This window comes from Panthera uncia, assembly GCF_023721935.1.
Source record: "Panthera uncia isolate 11264 chromosome C1 unlocalized genomic scaffold, Puncia_PCG_1.0 HiC_scaffold_3, whole genome shotgun sequence".
Lineage (NCBI taxonomy): Eukaryota > Metazoa > Chordata > Mammalia > Carnivora > Felidae > Panthera > Panthera uncia.
This window is the reverse complement of record NW_026057584.1, coordinates 55,696,951-55,720,822: the sequence shown is the minus strand read 5'-3', so window position 1 is coordinate 55,720,822 and position 23,872 is coordinate 55,696,951. Positions and strand designations below refer to the sequence as shown.

At 40.2% G+C, this 23,872-nt stretch overlaps 1 long non-coding RNA gene across 1 annotated transcript in view; it reads right to left on the bottom strand.

Moving 5' to 3' along the window:
* Window positions 1-2,952: 2,952 nt before the first annotated feature.
* Window positions 2,953-23,872, bottom strand: part of LOC125911815 (uncharacterized) — a 41,787-nt gene continuing 20,867 nt past the window's right edge. Inside the window, exons 3-4 of the long non-coding RNA XR_007454468.1 lie at window positions 15,239-15,426; window positions 2,953-4,236 (exon numbers count right to left, since the gene is read on the bottom strand). This is a non-coding gene — a long non-coding RNA (uncharacterized LOC125911815). The remainder of the gene's footprint in view (window positions 4,237-15,238; window positions 15,427-23,872) is intronic.

The window sequence follows — 23,872 nt, the reverse complement described above, 5'->3', positions numbered from 1 at the left end:
TTCTCCAGTTTCATTATTTTTTCCAATGAAATTAAAGGAGTGTGTTAAACCTGTAACATAGGCTATTGCTTGGTGTCTCCAGAGCTGCTTTTGTCCTTCAGATTCATATCTGATACAGCTCTGCTTTCCTGCTCAAGAATGAGACTGTAAGAGAGCAAGAGTGGTCCATTCTGTGCGTGGGCTTGCTCTGCAGTAACAGGAAAGACTTCCTCTGTCCATAGTCTGTAGAATTTTTATCCATGAGACTAACGTGATTTTTTTGTTGTTGTTTTTAATGAACTGTGCCTACTTCTAGGTGACACACAGTAAATAAATGCTCTGGATTACAGATTTAATGCCTGAGCTGCACAATAGGTCTGGTTTAAAGAAATAAATATTTATGTCAGCCTTCTACCGCAGATGGTTTCTACATTCGGGGGGGGCGGGGGCAGCGGCAGACAGACATGATCTTACTTACAGCAGATCAGAATACATTCCTAAACTACTCAAATACTGCAGTTAACTGTGTGTCCGCAACACCTATGATTGCTTTTATCTACTATTATTATCTTACTATGAAATATACGAAAGCATGTTTCCTGGGAACTCCAGAGACTGAGACCAACACTCCCTACTGATTACAGCATTAATGTGATCATTCCTGTATTGGTTGGGAATCAGTGAAGCTGCAAGTAGCTGAAAACCCAAAATAACAGTGGCTTAAGCAAGACAGAAATTATAGTACTCATTAGGATAGCTGACACATTCTAGTTCTCCTATTGGGGCACATAGTAGGATTGTACTTCCCTACCCTCTTTGAGGCTAGGCATTGTGATGTGACTTGCATTAGCCAACAAAGTGACACGTGTGTTTTCACATGTGCGAAAACGTGTGTTTTTCAGGTGGGGGCTTTAAGAGCATACAATTCATGACATTCCTTTGCCTGGCTCTACACTAGTGGAAGCACTGATTGAGATGGAATGCTTCAGCCCAGGTCTCTCAGTGCCCTCGATGAGCAGATGCCCTTGCTGACCAGCATGGGATGAGTGGTGTGATCAAGAAATAAACTTTTGGGGCGCCTGGGTGGCGCAGCCGGTTAAGCGTCCGGCTTCAGCCAGGTCACGATCTCGCGGTCCGTGAGTTCGAGCCCCGCGTCAGGCTCTGGGCTGATGGCTCGGAGCCTGGAGCCTGTTTCCGATTCTGTGTCTCCCTCTCTCTCTGCCCCTCCCCCGTTCATGCTCTGTCTCTCTCTGTCCCAAAAATAAATAAATAAATAAAAAAACGTTGAAAAAAAAGAAATAAACTTTTGTTGTGTGAAGCCACAGGTTAAGTTTCTTGCTCACATAAAAGTTGGGGTGGGAAGGACAGAACTAATATAGTGGTGTATGGTTTTAGGGACCCAAGTTCCTCTGTCTTGCTGTTCAGGCGAGCATAATCATGTGCTCATGTTCTAAAATTCCAAGCAGCAGGAAGCTCCTGGAAGAGGTCTCCCTTCCACTCAGATCCCCCTTGGCCAGAACTTGGTCGCAGGGCTACGCCTAGAACTGCAAGGGAAGGGGGGGAGATGAAAGTTACCTGAGGCTCAGCCAAAACTCATGGACCGTTTCTCTACATAAGAGGATACAGGGTTCTGCCACTCTGCCCTTCACTCTTAAAAAGTCCTTTTGTAAACAAGACTGGTGATAGGACAGCACAGCCCCATTCACAACCATTTTTTATAAAAATGCAGAAGTAATCAGAAGATTGATCAATGTGGATAATGAGAGGTTGAGGCCACCCGAATTTATTTTGCTGTTGAGGAAAGGTTTTTTTCCTTCCCCAACATCTTTGTTGGTAAGAGATTCTGAGACCAGAATCTTCATTTATAACCTTCAACAAGATTTGAAATGATACTATTTGTATTAATTCCATGCACTTGTTTATCTGGCTACTTTTAAAGAAACACTGGGGGCGCCTGGCTGGCAGTCGGTAGAGCATGTGACTCTGGATCTCAGGACTGTAGTTCGAGCCCTACGGTGGGTGTAGACATTACTTAAAAATAAAATCTTAGGGGATGCCTGGGTGGCTCAGTCAGTTGTGTGTCCGACTTCGGCTCAGGTCATGATCTCCAGGTTTGTGAGTTCGAGACCCACAGTAGGCTCTGGGTGGATGGCTCAAACCCTGGAGCCTGCTTTGGATTCTGTCTCTCTCTCTCTCTCTGTTTCTCCCGATTGCTTGCTCTCTCGCTCTCTCTCTCTCTCAAAAGTAAATATTAAAAACTTTAGAAAAATAAAAAATAAAAATAAATAAAATTTTAAAGCAGCAGCTGGGTGGCTCAGTCAGCATTGCAGTTAGCATCTGACTCTTGATTTTGGCTCAGGTCATGATCTCATGGTTCATGGATTCGAGCCCCACATTGGGCTTGTAATTCTCTCTCTCCTCTCTCTGCCCCTACCCCCCCAAATAAATAAACTTAAAAAAAAATAAAGTAAATAAAATCTTTTCTAAAAATCACAAAAAACAAATTTATATTATTTGTACATATGTATGTATTATCTTATGTATGTATTGATATTATATTATCTATATGATATTTCACTACCAAACCCAGAAATACAAGATACAAGGACAGTGAGTTTGGCTGTACATTCATTGTTTCTTGCAAAGATTGGAACTAAAGAAAAATCAATCCAGATGATTAAATCTAACTTTGGGGAGTTGTTTTCCATTGTGTCTGAGCCGAAGCTAGCAGCGAGAATTAGTGATGCCATGTTGTATACACAGCACAGCTGATCCAGGCCTACGACAGTCATTGGACAGACCTGGTGAAACTGGCTGCAGTAGAATTATATCAATGCAGAAAGAGCCTTGCTCCTTTAACAAAGTCCTCAGTTCAAAGCAAAGTGAAAAGCTTTTTTTTGTTTGCTTCAGTTTCACATCTAAGTTCATTTTTGGTCACTCCTCCTTGTGTAGGAAAAAAAAAAAATTTTTTTTAATTGTCAAAAGTTTCCTAAGCATTTTTGGTAAACACTACACCTAAGCCAGGAAGGAGCCGGACCCCTAAAGAGTTTATGGTCTAAGATGTGGAGAGAAGAAAGGCAGGCAAGTGGGTGTACAGCAATTTTTATTGCCGAATTAACCACCAAAATGCAAATCAAAAGAGGACCTAAGGCAGGCAGCAGCACCAGGTCATGCCCTTTCATTCTCCTTCCTTGACCACCATTTCTTTTCCTGCTCCCCTGCTTTATTTGTATAGCGGGAAATCTATTGTCCATGGTGGAGTTCAAGTATGCCTGAGCATGTTTGTCAAACTGGTGGGGCAGGCCTTGCAGAAGCCTGAGGGACCTCTGGCAATGCACTCAAACTGGGTCTGCTACTTCAATTCAAACAGATCCAGACAAGTCTGGCAAATTAGTAGGAGGAAGAGGCCATATGTGTGAGATGCACAAAAGGCTTCCAGCAGAAGAACTCCATTTTCAGGGAAGAGCAAAAGTCTTATTTGCGTGACTAAGGACTGACTTATCTTCCCCTGTCAAAGTAATTCTTTTTTTTTTTTTTTATGATTAAGGTATAAATGACACACAACATTATCTTAGTTTCAAGTGTACAACATAATGATTGGATATTTGTATATACCGCAAAATGATCACAGAAGTCAGGTTAACATCCAGCACCATCCATAGTTATAGAATTTTTTTTCTTATGATGAGAATTTTTAAGATTTAACTTGTGAACAACTTTTAAATATGCAATACAGTATTATTAGCTCTAGTCACCATGCTGTACATTACATCCCCAACTTATTTATTTTATAATGGGAAGTTTGTACTTTTTGACTCCCTTTGCCCATTTCACCCACCCCCATCCCAGCCACTGGCAAGCACTAATCATGCTAACTCTCTCTGTATCAGTCCAATTTTAGTGTATGTGCTGCCAAAGTGAGCACTCAAAATAACTCTTTTGATTGTTTTTCAGTCCTAGGAAACTGGGACACAGGGTCAGAATCTGTATACCCAATGGGATCGTCACTGTTGCTAGCTTACACAGGATTTGCTATTAGATCAGAAAACAAGCCTTAAGGGTACCTTTGTATACATCAGAAAAAGATGGTCTTCATTAGAGCCTGGCCACGGAGAGGTTCAGGGCAGGTAACAGCAGTTCAAAACCAGACAACCACAACTGGAGACCCTCATTGGAATAATGGGCATGCTACGAAGCCAAAGGACTCCAAAGTACCCAGTTCCTGCATGGTACAACCACATCTTCTCTCCACAGGCCCTGGGGAAGATGTTTAAAAGTGATGAGAAAAGGAAGTCAAAGAACCATACACACCTAAAACCCCAAGGCCGAGCTCTCTGATTATAGACCAAGCACATGGTTTAGGCTTAACTCAAAATGAGTTCCCTCCCTTCCCTTAAGCTCAACTCAGATCTTGGCATCTTTCATCCCTTAAGCCAGCTAGCCTCCTGGGATAAGAGACCAAAGTAAAAAATAGCCTGAATAGTGACCCGAAATTTGACCCAACAAAGCCTGAGAAAGGAGCACTGAGAGGAGTGGGGGGAGACCTGAGGAAAGTGATCTAAGGCTTAAATCACCAACGTTTCTTGTTCATGGGCTTGACCATCAAAGTTCTCAAAGTGCAAGTTTAAGGAGCCACTACAAAAAAAACATGCAAGGAAAAAACAGCCAGGAAGTCAAAAGTAGTAGGGAAGAAATCAATACAGTATTCCAATACCATAATCCAAAAAGAACAAAAATGTTAATCAGAACTTAAAGAAATATTAATACTGCTCCCTGGCACATAAAACATAAAGGAGTGGCAATTTTCTGGAACACATCCATTTCTGTAATTTACTCAGCTGACTAACCCCATAAAGGCTACATTTACTAAACCCCAAGCCCACAACCAAAGATCTTCTTTCTTTTGATTTATCTTAAAACATTTTTAAGTACCTGATGCAGTCATTTTATGCAGATTTATTAGAAACCTCAAGGTATGCCATATAACTGCTATAGTTTTAGCAAAATAAAATCACTGTGATCTCTGAAAAAAAGTGGTATAAAAATAATAAAATGATTAATAGTTCTTCAAATTACAGATGGCCCCCAGCTTACAGTGGTTTGACTTAATGGTTTTTTTACTTTACCATGCATGGTGCATGGTTTAGTAGAAACCGAACTTCCAATTTTGATTTCAATCTCTTCCTGGTCTAGGGATATGCAGCACGCGACTCTCCCGTGACCCTCGTGACACTGGGCAGCAGCAGCCCCAGCTCCCAGTTGGCCCCGCCATCCATCGGTGAGGGATGGGGTAAACAATGGACACTTGTACAGAACCACTCTGCACCCATACAAACATTCTGGTGTTCACCTTCAGCACAGTATTCAATAAATTTCATCATACAGTCAACTGTTTTGTTATCAAATAGGCTTTGTGTTACAGGATTTTGCCCATCTGTAAGCCAATCTAACTGTTCTGAGCACGGTTATAAGGTAGGTGTGGCTAAACTGTGATGATCAGTAGATCGGGTGCACTATATGTACTTTTGACTTCTGATGGCTTTATCAGGACTTAACCCTAGCACAAGTTGAGGAAAATGTGGATAATATTCACTATGCATTTTACTCAGAAAGGAAGAGAAAACCCCAATTGAGGGGAAGCATGTTCAAACTTGCTTCAGGCCAAACACTTTTTCAAAAGCTGTATTTTACACAGACATTATCTACAAATACAAATAAAAGCAGGGGTGTGCTGGTAAACGTTTAACAAGGGGCTCTCTGAGAAACACTGATTTGGAGGTATAAATGCTGCTTTCTGTGGTATAAATGCTCCCACCTTGGCTATCACGAATGAAGACTTTTAAGAGATGCACCGAATCCTTGCCAGTGGGCAGCATGCCTCAGACACCCCGGTGCCAACCCCACCATTCAGTTCCCTCTCCCTTAACACCCAAGGGCACAGTTTGAAAACTCTTAACAAGATAACTTTGTTCAAGGAAACTTTTTGATGGTTATCACAAAGATTGTTAAATTGCCACTTATCAATACTTAAGAAATCCTGTTTTCCTCACCTTATCTTAAGATTCAATGAAAGCTCTAAAAATACACAGTAGAGATTTAGTAACCACCAAGAGACAACTCCCTCCCCTCATTTAAATAACCTTTGATCTTCATCGTATGACCTTCCAAATATACACTTTATATACATCTTGTCTCAAATTTCACATCGTACGGAATTCTAAGGAGGACACACAAAAATTTGCTCTTAAAAATTCTAAAAGTCAGATGCACAGATATGATGTAACTCCCACTTTCCCTCCCTCTCCTTTTCCTTATCTTTTTCTCTCAAATTCTCTCAACCGATTCCCCATCCTCCCTCTCCTTCACTATCTCTCTCCAAAAAAAAAAAAAAAAAAAATCAGCCAGATTGAATGAGGAATCTGTACAGAAGGGGAGAACATCTCAATCTCTTCCCCTCCCAGTCTCAGACTTAGCAGATATGGGCCTTTTGATGTGGGGGAGTCTAGAGGGAAGGCCAGAAGCAAATCACCTTCCTGGTGTTTCTGTCTCAGAGAGCCCAGAGTCACATCAGTCAGTGATGGTCATGTGAGAGAGACGCCCAGTAAGAGAAGGCCACGGGAGACAGCTGCCTATGGACAGAAGCATAAAAGGAGGAACTGGGAGTTTGTGCCACTTGTTAGCAATAACCATATTTCTTCCTTCTTTTTATGTGTTTGCTTTCTGGTGAGCAAGTGACCACTCATTTTTTTCCTTCTTTTCATGGCTCTCTCTAGCTACCCTATTTTTTTTTTTTAAATATTGCTGGATTATGCTAGCAGTGGACAGGAAATAAACATTTCCTCAGATATGGTAGGAACCTACAGTGAAATATTTGCAGTTTCTCACAGGTACAGGTCAAGTTAACCAAACAGGGTGGGGCCTGATCCCCAGAATTAAGTGAAGTCAAGAGCGCTAGAAGGCTGTCCTTTCCAGACTGTGGCCTGGCCTGGAGGCTGAGCCAGTTCAGTGTTCCACACACCTTTATGGAGGCCCTACTAAGAGCTAGGCACTGCTAGGTACGGAGGCTCTGGAAATTGGTTCTGCTATTCAAGAGCCCTGGGTTGTCCTCATTTATTGTTGTTTTTTGCAGTCAGGGAGGTGGGTGATCTTTTCTTATTCTAGGCAACATTCAAATACCTTGCATACACCCACAGACTTGTCTGAGACGAAGAGAACATTCCCCAGAGGGGACTACACTGTGTCCCTGGAGGGAGGGGCGGTGACTTGGGAAAGGAAAGTGGAGAAGGGATACAGATATATCATCTAGATCAGGCTAGGTGGCTTGAGAACTTGGGGAGAGGGAGTTGTGAAGGGCAAAAGACTTTCAGGAGAAATCATAGGACAGGATATAGAATATACTAATTTAGGAGAGAAGAGCTCCGGGAAGGAGATAGGCAGGAGAGGACAGAGAGATCGCTTCCTGACAGGAAACTCACCACTAGGAAACTGCTCATAACCAGGAAGTGTCGGAGAGCGATTCCAGCACCCAGAGCTCTGGATGTGCTGCCCACATGCCAGTCACATGGCTGCGGAAAGAACAGAATCAAAACTGGAGGGCAAATCTGGTGAACGAGAGCAAAGCCAGGACTTTGCCCGCTTCTCCAGAAACCAGAAGGCCACAAGAGAGACCATTCATCCTAGATCTCAGAATAGGATAGGATAACTAGCATAGGCTGGCCCAGGGAAGGAGCTAGAAGAGCTAATACTCGTAGTGTGTGCCAGGCGCTATTCTAAGTACATTCAAGTATTAGCTCATTTAACCATCAACAAAGAGCTCTGTGAGATAGGTGTTACTATTATAACCATTCTACACATGAGAAAATTGAGAAACACAATGGTTAATTTATTTCTGCACAGCTACTCAGTAATGTAGTCTGGATTTGAAACCAGGGAGTGTTGCGCTGTGGTTGCAGAGCCCACACCCACAATCCTATGCTGTAGCACTAAAAAAGAAGAACAGAACAAAATGGGGAACAACAAGTTAATGTTTTCAAGAGAGTAACATGAGAATTGTTTTTACAATTTACTTCATTCATCACTAAAATGTGTCCTGAAGTTCTCTTATGTCATAGTAAAGGCATTTGCTCACATGACATTTTGAGCATATTGTACAAGAGAAACATATATGCATTCAGCAAATATTTATTGATGACCTTCTCTATTCCAGGCAGTAGATTAAATGATAGAGTTCCTGGTTTCATGGAGTTTACAGTCAAGGGTGAGAACTCAGTGGTCACAAGTTATTACTGGAGAATGCACGATAGAGAAAAACCCTCACACTTAAACACACACACACACACACACACACACACACACACACACACACACAAAACGGAGGTGCCTGGGTGGCTCAGTTGCTAGAGCAACTGACTCCTGACTTCAAGGTCGTGAGCTCGAGCCCCACATCAGGTGTAGAGATTCCTTTAAAAAACATAATTAGGAGAACCTGGGTGGCTCCGTTGGTTAAGCGTTGGACTTTGGCTCAGGTCATGATCCCACAGCTCATGGGTTCTAGCCCTGCATCAGGCTCTGTGCGGACAGCTCAGAGCCTGGAGCCTGCTTCAGATTCTGTGTCTCCCCTCTCTCTGCTCCTCCCCCAGTTGCAATCTGTCTTCCTCTCAAAAAATAAATAAATGTTAAAAATTTAAAAAAAACAACAACAAATATAATTAAAATTTTGGGGCGCCTGGGTGGCTCAGTGGGTTAAGCTTCTAACTTTGGCTCAGGTCATGGTCTTATGGTTCATGGGTTCCACCCCTGAATCAGGCTCCCAGCTGACAGTGCAGAGCCTGCTTGGGATTCTCTCTCTCCTTCTCTCTCCCTGCCCCTCCTCCACTCACACTTTCTTGGTCTCAAAATAAATAAATGAACTTAAAAAAATAATTAAAACTTCAATATTAAATACTGATTTCATACCATATACCAAAAACATCGCATATATTTGTACTATTCCTACAGTAACTCTACCTATTTTATAGACAAAGAAACTGAGGCACTGAAAAGTTAAAAAAATTGGCCATAGAGTAAGTGGCAGAGATTCAAATCTAGATTTCTCTACTATGAAAATCCAGGTTTCCTCTTTTACTCTACACTGAAATAAAGAAGTCCCATGGAGGGGCACCTGGCTGGCTCAGTTGAAAGAGCATGCGACCCTTGATCTTGGGGCTGTAAGTTCAAGCTCCATGTTGAGTGTAGAGATAACTAAAAAAACAATCAATCAAAGTCCCATGGGACTTTTAAAAGTCCCATGAAAATAATGAAAGTCAATGATAGTTAACTGAACTTCCATGGACTCTCTAAATCATAATTACAAATGTTTAGTTTGAATATGTGAATGTCTGGGGTTCCTGGGGTTCAGTCAGTTAAGTGTCCAACTCTTAATTTCCACTCAGGTTGTGATCTTATGTTTCCTAAGACTGAGCCCCGAGTTGGGCTCCACACTGACAGCTTGGAGCCTGCCTGGGATTCTCTCTCCTTCTCTTTCTGCTCCTCCCCCCCACCCACGTCCCCCCCCAAATAAATAAATAAACATTTTTTTAAAAAGACTATGTGAATTTTTTGTAACATCCATGTGTGTATTGGGCAAGGAGTGGAGTTGGAAGCAAGGGAATGTTGGATTAAAGGCCTGCTGGCTCTGAAGTAGAATATTTAAAGGAATTATCTTTAGTTGATTGGTGATAAATACTTTGCTTTTAACTAGCTCCTCTTTTGAAGGTGTTTTTTGTTTTTAAATGTTTATTTACTTTTGAGGGAGACAGAGCATGAGGGGAGAGGGGCAGAGAGAGAGGGAGATACAGAATCTGAAGCAGGCTCCAGGCTCTGAGCTGTCAGCACAGAGCCGGATGAGGGGTTCAAACCCACGGACTGGGAGATCATGACCTGAGCCTGAGCTTGAGCCAAAGTCATGGGGGTTTTAACCTACTGAGCCACCCAGGTGTCCTCTTTTGAGAGTGTTTGAAGGTAATGGCATTATCAGGACAGTCTTAAGGTACAGTAAGAAACTTTACCTAATTCCTAGTATAGGGGGTGGAATAAAGCCCCTTTAGTAACTTAACCTACTTTGCATTTCTTTTCTTTTAAGTTTATTCATTTATTTTTGAGAGAGACAGAGACAGAGAGAGTACTCAGGGCAGGTAGAGAGGGAAACAGAGAATCCCAAGCAGGCTCCATGCTGTCAACACAGAGCCCAACATGGGACTTGAACCAAAAACCTTGAAATCATGACCTGAGCCAAAATCAAGAGTTAGAAATTTAACTGACTGAGCCACCCAGGCACCTCCTACTTTGCATTTCTGTCAGAAAACTCCTGGTTGGCAAGGTGATCTCAACACTCTTTTCACTCTCTTCCCCTCACTGGTTGGTGGAAAAGCATGGGTCTCTGGGAACAACTGTGGTCCCAGTTCAAACTTTGGACCTCCCATTTTATCCTGTTTTGTTGGAAAAACAAAACAACCTAAGGCAAGTAAAGGTAGCACTATCCCCCAAATTAATTTGTTCTGTTTACATACATACACACACACACACACACACACACACACACACACACACACAGAGTGATCCAGTGGCCGCATGAAAGCAAGTCCTAAGGGTGAAAAGTGAGAATATAGGACAAATATAACAACAAGAGGAATAAAAATGATATAATGAGATCTTCATAAGGATCCCCATGATTGTTCTTCTCCCTGGGATCCTCCAAGCAAGTGCCACTTTATAACAAGACTATTTCTTTAGTCAACATTTCTAAAGTAAGCAAAGCCAATAGGCTTAAAAAAGAAAAGCTAATTGTTACCACTTGGACAATTGGAATCATCCAAGGGAATTTTTAAAACTTTTGATGCCCAGGTTCTACCCCCAAAGATTATGACTGAATAGGTCAGGGGTACAGCCTGGACATCAAGACTTTTAAAGCTCTCTGTCTTGGGGCACCTGGGTGGCTCAGTCTGTTAAGTATCCAACTCTAGATCTCAGTTCAGGTCTTGATCTCAGGATCATGAGTTCAGGCCCCACATTGGGCTCCATGGTGTGGAGCCTACTTAAAAAAATAAATACATAAATATATAATATGATTCTAATGTGGAAAATCATCAGTGTCAGATTTGAAACATAAGATAAGATTGGCTTTCATCTATTTAAAAATAATTAGAGGCGCCTGGGTGCCTCAGCCGGTTAAGCATCTGACTTCGGCTTGGGTCATGATCTCACAGTTCGTGGGTTCGAGCCCTGTGTCAGGCTCTGTGCTGACAGCTTGGAGCCTGAAGCCTGCTTCAAATTCTGTGTCTCTCTTTCTCTCTGACCGTCCCCTGTTCCCTCTCTGTCTCTCTCAAAAATAAACGTTAAAAAAATTTTTTTAACATAATTAATGTGCTGTGTCTAGACAGGACAGCCTTCCCTTGGTTCAGAATCTGGGCTATACCCCACTGACCCTTTAGAGGGTGGCTTTGATGGCCATCCCTTCCAGAGAGGACATAGTGACAGGACACACACCTGAGCCATGCACTTCTGTTGCCGTGCTAAGCCCAATTATCAGAACCACCATCCTTCTCCTGACATGATGAGGGAAGTCAGTTTCTGCGAAGTTAGAACCACCTCCGAACCTTCCTCCCCACATGTCTCTGCTATCGTTGTACAGAGATCTTGCCTGGAATGCCGAGAAGCTGTATCCCTGAGCACTTTGGGAAGTGCAGCCTCCTGGCAGGAAAGCCAAACGCTCTAAAGCCTGCTGCACTCTTGTGTGGGAGAGGTGGTCTACCTTCACTTCCAAGAGAACTTTTCTGTGATGGATTCAGTTCCAAAGTTTGCTTCTTCCAAATACATTTATCATCATCTTATTCACATGCTTTTATCTATTTCATTCTAAAAATATTACAAGAGTTTTTATCAGGGGAGGTTAACACCTTTTATTTTAGTCAAAACATTTTGAAAGAATTATATATTGTTCTAGGGGCAAATGCAAAAAACTTGGGGAAATCTTCTATAAATGACATTCATTTTACTTATTTCCACTCACCAGACATAATGTACCTGTGACATTTCTCTGTGCACTGATTTTATTACTATTGTACATATATATATACATATATATTAATTTGGTGTCTAGTCAAAAAACAAGGACAACTTAAGGCTCGTATATTTCAAAGGCAAACAAGTCAACAGATTATATAGCGTCATATATATAGCATTTGTCACTTTCAAAGGCTTCTAGTTATTATTTGAGTTATACCGGTCAATATCTATATAGTTATTTTGTAGTTATCTCAGGATCACAAGAGATTTTTTCAAATAGCACTAACATATTACTATGATATGCTGTTAAAAAAGAGCAGTTTCATTTCTGCCTGAAAATAGAACATGGAACAACACTACAGTGCCAATGCTGTCCAGTACAATGTCACACAATGCAAGAAAAAGGAAGTCTGTGAGTTCATAAACTCCAAGAAGTCAGGGACCAAGTGTGTTTTATTCACTGTTGTATATTCAGCACTTAGCACTGTGGCTAGCATACAAAAAATAATCAATTAATAAATGTTTGTTTAGTGAGAATAAACAGGGAAAGAGAATAAAAGGAAGGGAGGGAGGGAGTAAAGGAGAATATGGAAATAAAATGGGAGAACACTTCACAAACCCTAGTATGGAACCTTTTCTGTTTTGGCCACATTTATTACCCTTGCTGGAAATAAAGTCTTTGCATAGAAACCAGATATTTTTTGAATGATGGTTAAGACTACATAATCACATGTATATGGTCAGAATTTTTTGGTGGCAAGTGGCAGAAACCTCACCTCACTTATTTTAAACAAATAAGGAGAATATTTTTGCTCACAACAAGTTCCAGTTCCTGGCTAGCTTTAGTATGCCAATATCCAGATGCTCAAACAGTGTTCTCTGATCTGTCATCCTCTGTCCTTCTCTCTCCCCCCCCGCCCTGTCCCTTTCTTTACTAGGTTTATTTAGGTAGAATTTCTGCATGTGCTGGGGAATATGGGCCCTGATAGTTCAGATACCTCTCTCTCTCTGAGCATTCATATCAATCTCCCAAAACAGTGTTGGTCCTGCTTACATAGGTCACAAGCTCATTCCTAGACCAGTCTATATTTCCTGAGAAGTGGGTTACTCTGTTTGGCCAACCCTAATCACTCAGAGCAAGAGAGAAGCAGTTCTCAAAATATAAGCTATGGGATAAACACAAAACTAACAGATATCTGTGAAACCATGCAAAGGACTTAAAATATAATACTAATTTTTTTAGAAGATGTAAAATTGTATTTGTAAGATGGCAAGTATGCAAAACAATTTTTTAAAAAAAGGAAAAAGAAAGGTAAAAGGTGACCATCAAAAAAAATGAACTAAAATAAATTCCTCTAAAATATTAATAATGGTTATGTTTGGGTGGTAGAACTCTGGATAATGTTTTTCTACTTTTCTTTTGTTCACAATTTTCTCCATTGATCACCCATCATTTCTATTATTAAAAAAATTCATATGGGGGGCCTGGCTGGCTCAGTCAGTGGAACGTGCGACTCGTGATCTAGGAGTTATGAGCTCAAGCCCCATGTTGGGTGTACAGATTATTAAAAACAATATATAAAAACTTTAAAAAATTTACAATGTTGAAGGACATGTTTTACATTATAGTTATTTGTGTAGATTTTTTTTTTTTTTCACTTTCCAAACTGTGAAAGGAAGGACCAAGTCTTGTGCAACTGATTTCATGGCCCCTAATACAGTGTGTTGCCCTTACTAGATTCTCAGGAAATATCTGTTGAACAAAAGACAAAACTTAGCTGCCACCCCACTTTCCATCCTGCCTGAAATCTCTGCACTTGTAACTTCTTTGCATTAAGGCAATGAAGGCTCTTGATAAGCCAAAAATATGTTTTCCAAGAAATGTAAGTGTACTACTTAACACCTTAATTGAACCAAAAAAGCAAGCCTACATTCTTACAAAATGCAGTAGGAATGGGACAAAGAAAAGGTTCACTGAAAGGGAAAGGGTGATGCTGAGTGATTTTCAAGGATAAGGAAAGACATTCTCCTAGTAGAGTACTTCATAGTCTGGAAGCCTACGAAGCCTAGGCTACAGGCTTTCTTCAAACTACGCATATTTGTCCTTTGTCATTGTGATCTATCCTAAGCACATTTCATGAAATGTTACTGAAGGAAGAATGTTGTAGGGCATCTGTTTCCCAGATGTTCAGCCTTGGTAAAGTTCTATGGTAGATGACCAGGGAAAAAGCAAACATTCTATTTTATTGGCTATGGGATATTAACCAGTTTTGTATTTATTGATCAAATCATTTCAACATTCCTGACTATATGTGTGTATATATTTAGCAATATAATACTGATATTTATTGATAAGAATTTGTTCTTCAAATTATCCTTTGAATTGATCTTACTCTCTTACTGGTTCCCTCATTAATTAATGAGTTGATGAAATTTTGATATATCTTCTTTATATATTTGCATGAAAATTATGTATAACTTTTTTAAATGATATTTTAGCACCATGGATGTTTCTAGGAACATTTTTATTGGTTCATATGTCAGCAAGTTCAAAATTAAAATTCTCAGTTTCCAAAAGATATCCCATTTTCAAAATGTTATCAGTTTTGCAATTAAATCTAATTTTCCTGAATTTGAATTAAAAAACATACTCCTCAGATAATTTTCAAATGGTGTTTGAAAAGAAGAAATTACTTGCTTTAAAATCAGATCTTTAAATAAAATGACAGATTAAGAGCAGATAGATCGAGAGTGTGAAGAGAACAAAATTAATAGAGGATCAATACAAAGATGTATGATTTTAATACTATCCTGGACAAAGGTCAACAGCACAATTAAATAGATGACTTGTAAGCATTTACAAAAAAAAAAAGATCATTAGCACAGAATCATTATTGAGGCAAGAATTAACATAGAGTGTGATCCATATACCCACCTTGTTTACTCAAGAAATATTTGTGTGTGTGTGTGTGTGTGTGTGTGTGTGTGTGTGTGTGTGTTTTAATGTGTATTTATTTTTGAGAAAGAGATGGAGTGGAGCAGGGGAGGGGCAGAGGGAGAGAGACATATACAGAATCTGGAGTAGGTTCCAGGCTCTGAGCTGTCAGCACAGTGCCCCAAGAAATACTTGTTTGATCGGCTAATACCTTAGAGTAAATCATGTATGAAAATGTTCATTTACCCCCACACCATTTGCATTTCTCCTTTAAAAGTTTACCTTCAAGGGGCACCTGGGTGGCTCATTCCATTAAGCATCTGACTTCGGCTCAGGTCATGATCTTGGGGTTTGTGAGTTCAAGCCCCGCATGGGGTTCTGTGCTGACAGCTCGGAGCCTGAGAGCCTGCTTCAGATTCTGTGTCTCCCTCTTTCTCAGCCTCTCCCCTGCTCGCACTCTGTCTCTCTCTCTGAAAAATAAATAAACATTAAAAACATTTTTTTAAGTTTACCTTCAAGCATTCCAGTATCTTGGTTCTTAAAAGTTAAGGCATCAAGTAAAAAAGTGTAATATAATCTACTCTGCATTTTGTTTCCTGAATATTTTACTTTATTGATTCAAATGTCAGTGGAGTAATGCAGATCTTAAATTGGTATGATTTAAGCCAAAGATAATGAGTGTTTTAGGACCTAGCCTAGGTAAAATTGTAGGTAACACTGATCTTTGAGAACCCATTTTCTCCCTTCAAGAACCCCTTCCTACCAGAGATCCTCTTCTTCAAGCTTCTTCTTGACATGCAGGAACCCCGTTACATTGCCCTTCCCAGGCCTGTCATTCCAACTTTATCCCAAATACTGTCACCTGTAGGCTTTCACTCGCCAAAACCTTATTGTATTCTGTTTCCTTAGGTTTATGAAAGTTGAGGTCTCTCTTCCCTTCTTCAAATTTCTTTTCTCACTTTTGCGTAAACCAATCCCCAAAGAAAAATGTTGTTGATTGGTCAGAGCCCAACACATCAAATTAGGCCAAGTTTACACTTGAGCAGATTTACTGCGTGTTAAAGGTCATGCTCACCTCTCTTTCCCATGACACGAGATCAATTGTTAGCCTGATTCAGATTCCTAGCTCTTTTCTCATTATATTCTTTCATGTGGTCAATCAGATGATAAAATCTCAAAGCAAGTTTGAGAACAGAATTGTCCAACCTCAAAACAATCTAATCTTCCTTAAATTTGATTGAACCCTTAGCCAGCAGTCTTAAAAGTACCTGAGGCAAAACAAATGCAAAGGTTAAAAAAAAAAAAAAAGAAAAAAGAAGACTATCTTTATTTTAGGAGTGATCCCTTTAAGTTAGGAGTGAAGTAGTTTGTGGAAAATTGGATAAAGACTAAAAAAGGAAATTAATCTGAAGTCACATTTTGTGTTTTATCCAATAATAACAAGCCAAATATTCACAAAAATCTCACAGAAAAGGTGCCTGGTTAGTGGTAGAAATTTGTCCTGGAATGCAGTGAAGAGGAAGCTAACATACATAAATAGATATATAAAAATGATCTACTGAAATTTCTTTGTTTAACCTGGAAGCTATGGACCAGTGAACTGAAAAGAAAGAAGCAGGGACAATACTCCATTAATGAAAGAACCTGGTGAAGGTACAATAGGAAAGGGAGGGAGCTCTGGTTCTGGTCTGTTACCTGGAGCTCAGCTGAGAAACACTACCCGCAGGAACATGCTACTGGTTCAGATATGTTGTTATTATTTTATAAATGCTATGGAGATTTATTAAAAAAAAAAATAAAGCAAAAGAACAAAGAATAAAAACATGAAGTTTTATTTGGACTTTGCCTGTGTTTAGTAATTAAACTTTGGTCAAATTACTCAAACCACAATGAGGAGACAGCAATTTTCACTGAGCTGGGAGGAAATGATAATGAATCATTGTCAAGCACCCCACTACCTATTACCCGGGTGCTTAAGATTTGGTAGTTCTTATGTGTGTTTTTGAGATTAAACATAAATTAACTGTTTAATTTCTTAATCCTGAAAACAACATTTTCTCAGCAACATGATGCTAGCCAAGGAGGTTCCAGAATCTTCCTGAGGCTGCCCATAGGAGACTATGCAGACAAACCCATTTAAGGGAAGACTACCTCTGAAAATACCAAGATGTAGTACCTATCAAAAGGATTGGGGTATTTTAATTCAAGGTAAAAAACTGAAACATGTTCCTGGAGCAGAATATCTGTTAGATGCCTCAAAATCAGCCCAGCCAAACAACTCTCTTTATAGCTTTCTTTATCCCTTCTGACTCCTACCTTACCCTTATAGCCTGAGGAGTTAGTGGTACTGTCATCATCCACTCAGTTTAAGAAACTCAACTCTTACCTTATTCTTTTTTTTTTTTTTTTAATGTTTATTTTTGAGAGAGTGAATAGAGAGTAAGTGGGGGAGGGGCAGAGAGAGAATCCCAAGTAGGTTCCATACTGTCAAAGCAGAGCCTGACACGGCACTTGATCTCACAAACCAAGAGATCATGACCTGAGCCGAAACTAAGAGTCAGATGCTTAACTGACTGAACCACCCAGATGTCCCCCTACTTTCTTTCTTTAAGCAGTTACTAAATCTTGTAAACTTCCTCAGAAGGTGTTTGTTTTCCTTACATATATCCAACAACTCTGCCCCATCACTCCTGACTAGTCTATCCCCTCCTCTGCCTTATTCACCCCTAATAACAATACAGTTAGCTGAAATGAAATAATTGATGCATTAAAAACAAAAATCCAATTGAGTAAATGTGAGATCTAATTGGCTTTCTTAAATGATTCATAAATCAGGCAGCATCCCATCTAACAAGTACAAAGGAGCTCTGAAGAGCTATACAAAAAGGAAGGTTTTTATAGGAATGAGGGTGGGGCAAGAAAGTTATCAAGCCAAAAAAAAAAGAAATGATTGTTTCAAGCAAGGTCACTTTTCCTTATGGGGAAGGGGAGGGGGGGGGGTCTTATTATACAGATTACCTCATCTTCCTTTGGGGTATGGAGAGAGCCCATGTGACAGATTACCTCCCTGGTGCTGATCAGAAAATTCCTGACTGACTTTCCTGACTGACTGGTTAAGACTGCATTTCTGGGAAGGTTACAATTAGGCTAAGTATTATGCCCCAGTTTGTTGATGTGGCCTAGTATAATATATGACTCCATTTTGGGCCTGTGGTGTGTTTTTGTTGTTGTTTTTTTAATGTTTATTTTTGAGAGACAGAGACAGAGCATGAGCAGGAGAGGAACAGAGAGAAGGGGACACAGAATCCAAAGCAGGCTCCAGGCTCTGAGCTGCCAGCACAGAGCCTGATGTGGGGCTTGAACTCACAAACCGTGAGATCATGACCTGAGCCAAAGTCGGACACTTAAACAACTGAGACACCAGGTGTCCCTTGGTCTATGGTTTTCTTTCTGACAACGTATATTTATAAACACCTTGAAAAAGAGGAAAAAAATTTAGATTTAATTCCTGCCATTGGGCACCTGGGTGGCTCAGTTGGTTAATCCGACTTTGACTCAGGTCATGATCTCACAGTTCGTGAGTTTGAGCCCCACATCTGGCTCTCTTCTGTCAGCCTGCTTAGGAGCCTCTGTCCCCCTCCCTCTGCCTGTCCCCCACTTGTGCTTTCTCTCCCTCTCTCTCAAAAATAAACATTTTTAAAACAATTTTTAAGATTTAATTCATCAATTGTCATCTGCTGAAAATACATGGATTTTATAAAATAATTCATATTATAAAAATTACAAATACATAGGAGAGAAGGCATAATGAAGCTTGATGACCTGTCACCTCTCATTGTTCCTCCTGTCTGCTCTTCTCCCAACTTTTTTTCTCCTGGAATATTTTGAAGCAAATTTGTTCATCATATTGGCTCACCAGTATGTATTTCATATACTGAATTTTTGAAATTTTAGTATCACTCAAAGAAAGAGAGAGGAGAAATTTGTGGCTAACAGTTGAGAACATAATCTGTCCCCTTAACAAGGGTTTTTCTTTAGGAATTTTTCCTAATTATCTATCTTCCTTTCCTTCATAAATTGCTCTTTAAGTTTAACAATTATATTGAATTCAATTATTTAAATTTAAGTAGGAGTTTTTATGCTGAATTGTGAGTTCTCAACTAACAAACTGTCCTCAAGTAAAATTAAATTCTTGAATTTTACTCCCAGATCAACAACACTTTATAGGTCACATACTTGAATGTTAAATATGGGCCTAGATAATCATTTGTCAATGAGATTAAGTCACTTATTTCCAGGATATCCCATAATTCAATATTAAAGTGAAGTATTATCTATTTTCACTCTTGTATAAACAATCCTATATTCTGACTATTCTATTTAATATGCATGAATTTCTTTTCTTTTTAAAAAATTTTTAATTGAGGGGTGGCTGGGTGGCTCAGTGGGTTAAGCATCCCACTCTTGATCTCAGCTCAGATCTTGATCTCAGGATCATGAGTTCAAGCCCCACATTGGGCTCCATGCAGGGCATAGAGGCTACTTAACATAAAATAACAAAATTTTTAATCAAAGTATAGTTGACTTATGTTAGATTCAGGTATATGACATAGTGATTCAACCTTTATGTACACAGATAAATGCTCACCACAATAAGTATAGTTGCCATCTGTCACCATACACAGTTATTAATTTACCTACTCTTAAACATCTAAGTTATCAGTAAGGGACCCTTCATCAAGAGTGCTTATTTTTATCAACAAAATTGAGAGGGCCCTTTTGAGAATTTGCTTGAAGACCCAGATTTGAAGTTTATTTTATTATTAATTAAAGATTTTATTTTTATGTAATCTCTACACCTGACATGGGGCTCGAACTCACAACTCTGAGATAAAAATCACATGCTCTACCTACTGAGCCAGCCAGGCACCCTCAGATTTGAGGTTTAGACTCAGCTTTGTTTTGTTTGTTGTTGTTTTGAGAAAATTGTCAAACCATTAATTTTTTTATATTATGGATGAATGTGTGTTTCACTGGTAAGATTCAAGCAGTCTACAACGCCCTGGGGTGTTAAAAAGAATGCAGGGATAGTGAGTGCACCCAGAAGCACCTTTCTTTCTCCTCTCTACCCATTCAGATATTATTCATCCTTAACAATGCCATTCAGTGGGGCACCTGGGTGGCTCAGTCAGTTGAGTGTCCAATTCTTTTTTTTTAAATGTTTATTTTTATTTGTGAGAGAGAGAGAGAGACAGCACACAAGTGGAAGAGAGGCAGAGAGAGACAGAGAAAGAAACAGAGAACCTGAAGCAGGTTCCAGGCTCCAAGCAGTCAGCCCAGAGCCCAACACAGGGCTTGAACCTGCAAACTGTGAAATCATGACCTGAGCTGAAGTCGGAGGCTTAACCGACTGAGCCAGGTGCCCCAAGTGTCCAATTCTTGATTTCGGTTCAGGTCATGATTTCGAGGTTCATGAATTCAAGCCTCACATAGGGCTCTGCACTGGCAGCACAGAGCCTGCCTGGGATTCTCTCTCTGCACCTCCCCTGCTTGTTCTCTCTCTCTCTCTCTCTCTCAAAATAAATATTTTTTAAAAATACCATTCAAAAGTTTCATCTTGTGATGTTGTTATTTATCACTAGAGATGTATATTTGGCCTTCATCCCTGTTTCTGTTACACAGATCCTCAAACCCTGGGAATTTCCTAAGTGATGAAAGCAATAAAGATGTCTTATATTAATGAGGTGACTTTTGGAAAGCACTGAAGAATGGGGGCAGGTTGCCAGGAGAGCAACCTTGTGATTAGAGAGTTGGAACTTTCAGTCCCCGACCCTGCCTCTGTGGAGGGGAGAGGGTCTGGAGATTGAGTAAATGGCCAGTGATATAATCAATCATGCCTAATGAAGCCTCCATAAAAACCCGAAAAGATGGTGTTCAGAGAACCTCCATGTTGGTGAACCCATGGAGGTACTGGGAAAACAGCACACCCAGAGGGGGCTTGGAAGCTCCTTAACCTTTCCCCTTTCCCCATGTCTTGCCCTATGCATCTCTTCCATCTGGCTGTTCCTGAGTTTCATCATTTTATAATAAACCACTAATCTGGTAAGCAAAATGTTTCCCTGGGCTCTGGAACCTCTCCGATCTGTAGTTGGCCCATCAGAAGCACAAGTGACAATTTGGGCCTGCAACTCATGTCTAAAGGGAGTGGGAGGCAGTCTTGCAAGACTGAGCTTTTAATCTGTGGAATCTGATGCTGTCTCAGAGTAGATAGTGTCAGCATTGAATTGAATTGTAGCGCAGCTGGTGCCCAAGAATTGCCTGTTGGTGTGGGGAAACCCCTCTTCCACGTTGGAATTGGATGCAGAACCCTTACATCTCCATCATGAAATTTTCCAAGATCCTTGAGACCATCAACAATTTCCTCACTTCTCTGAGGCACTTTAGGCCACACAAATCAGTACTTCTATATTGTCTCCCTGTTCTAACTATATTATGAGGACAAAGAAGGTGTCTTGGGCCCTTTTTAGCATTTCCAAAGCTTTACATAGTGCTGCACATATACATGATTTTCAATAAATTCTTAATTAACTAGGATATAACAAAGAATCTCAGGACTCTGAAAGATGAAATTTACATCCAAGCACTAGAATGCCTCTAAATTCATATTGTAACAATGATTTATTATGTATGCAATTTGAAGATATTAGCATAAAAATAGGTTTTTATCAGTTATTCCTAGAGCCACTTGCTTTTGTACCTTACATACATCCAGAATTTTATTTTTTCTGGTTCATATAGTGGGCTTATGTGTAAGCCCAATTTACTAGACAACAAAGTGTAAAGGAGACTAAGTGCTCTTGCTTTATGTGGTAGGTAGAAACCCAGGGCAGTGAGATGGAGGAGAGGCAGGGAGGAATGGGAAGCAACGTACACGTGGGCTGTATGGGAAAGCAGTGCCACAAGGTAGTCAGCCAATGAGAAGGAATGGTGAGAGTCAGTGTGGGTCGCCCCACACTGCCACTTTGACATATTGATTATTTTTTTAAACTTTATTGTGTTTTTTTTATAATACACAAGTGAGGGAGGAACGGAAAGAAAGGGAAAGAGAGAGAATCCCAGGCAGGCTCTGCACGGCCTGTACAATGTCCGATCGGGGGCTCGAACTCACAAACCGTGAGACCATGACCTGAGCTGAAATCAAGAGTTGGACGCTTACCAGACTGAGCCACCTAGGTGCCTCAACATATTATTTTGAACTAAAGTTACTTAAGAAACAGCTGGTACAGGAAGGACCCTTTGTCCCCCTGAAAGTAGGAAATAAAAACTCCAGTGAAGGCTACCCTCCCTGCACCTGAAGGGTAGAAAGCATCCTTATCACCAGAGACAGAGAATTCAGGGCCAAGAAGGCTATATATTGCCCCTCATTTATTTGCCACCCCAAGCCCAAATCCTTTTGTCAGTTCTTCGCAAATAATTATTCCTTTGCTTAAAAAGTATAAAGTTTACCTGCTTTGGTCACTTCAGGGAGTCTCATATTTTTATGGGCTCCTTAATGTTTGAAATTAAATCCCTCTCCTGTTCATCTGTCCTGTCAATTTAATTATTAGACCAACCAAAGAACCTAGTGGGGACACCGCAGGCTCTGATGTGTGCTCCAAGCTGTTTGCACAAGCTGTTTCCTGGGAGTCCCAGGAAGCCATAACATGGTCCAGAAGGGGGAGTTGTCCCAAGAAAATCATGAAGGTGCAGATTTTTCTGTAGGTAGTTGAGAGCAGGAGACTGGTTCTGCTGGATTTAGGCCTGGAGGCCATTCCCAAATGTTCCTGTCTGCCATGTCAGCACTGCTCGTTATCTGCAGATGACATACAGGCATTTGGCACAAGTGGCCAAATGAGAGATCAAAGGCTTTGTTTGTTAGGCAGCAATTTTTTGTTTTGTTATTCTATTATGTAATCTACCAAGGAATTGATTATTGACATTCAACAGTTGATACTGCAGCCATTTACTTTGAGCAGAGAATTATCAAAGCAGGATGGTGTGGAGATGTTAGGAATTCTATGATGAGAGATTACTAGGTGATAATTATAGCTTCACTTTAAATTGTGTATTGCAAAATACCTGCTTTGTTTGTCTTGTGGATGAAGAAGTAGGGAGGAGGGGAGGAGTTGAGGATTGAGCCTGTCTCTGAACCTAATTTCTCAGGAGAGTTCTTACAAATCATTCATTTTTCTTGCATGAAAAGGTATCATACACTTTTTTCTTTTTGTTTTTTTCTATTTTTAATTTATATCCAAGTTAGTTGGCATACAGTACAATAATGATTTCAGGAGTAGAATCCAATGATTCATCCCCTACACATAACACCCAGTACTCATCCCAACAAGTATCCTCCTTAATGCCCCTTGCCCATTTAGCCCATCCCCCCATCCCCAACCTATCCAGCAACCCTCAGTTTGTTCTCTACATTTAAGCATCTCTTATATATTATCCCCCTCCCTGTTTTTATATTATTTTTGCTTCTCTTCCCTTCTATTCATCTGTTTTGTATCTTAAATTCCACATGGGTGAGGTCATACAGTTGTTTTTCCCTAATTTCACTTAGCATAATACACTCTAGTTCCATCCACGTTGCTGCAAAGGGCAAAATTTCATTCTTTTTGATTGCTGAGTAATACTCCATTGCATATATATACCACATGTTCTTTATCCATTCATCTGTCGATGGACACTTGGGCTCTTACCATACTTTGGCTATTGTTGATAGTGCTGCTACAAATACTGGGGTGTATGTGCCCCTTTGAAACATCACACTTGTCATACACTAATTTTTTTAAGTAAACTCTACACCCAACATGGGGCTCAAACTCACAAACTGGAGATCAAGAGTTTCATGCTTTACCAACTGAGCCAGCCAGG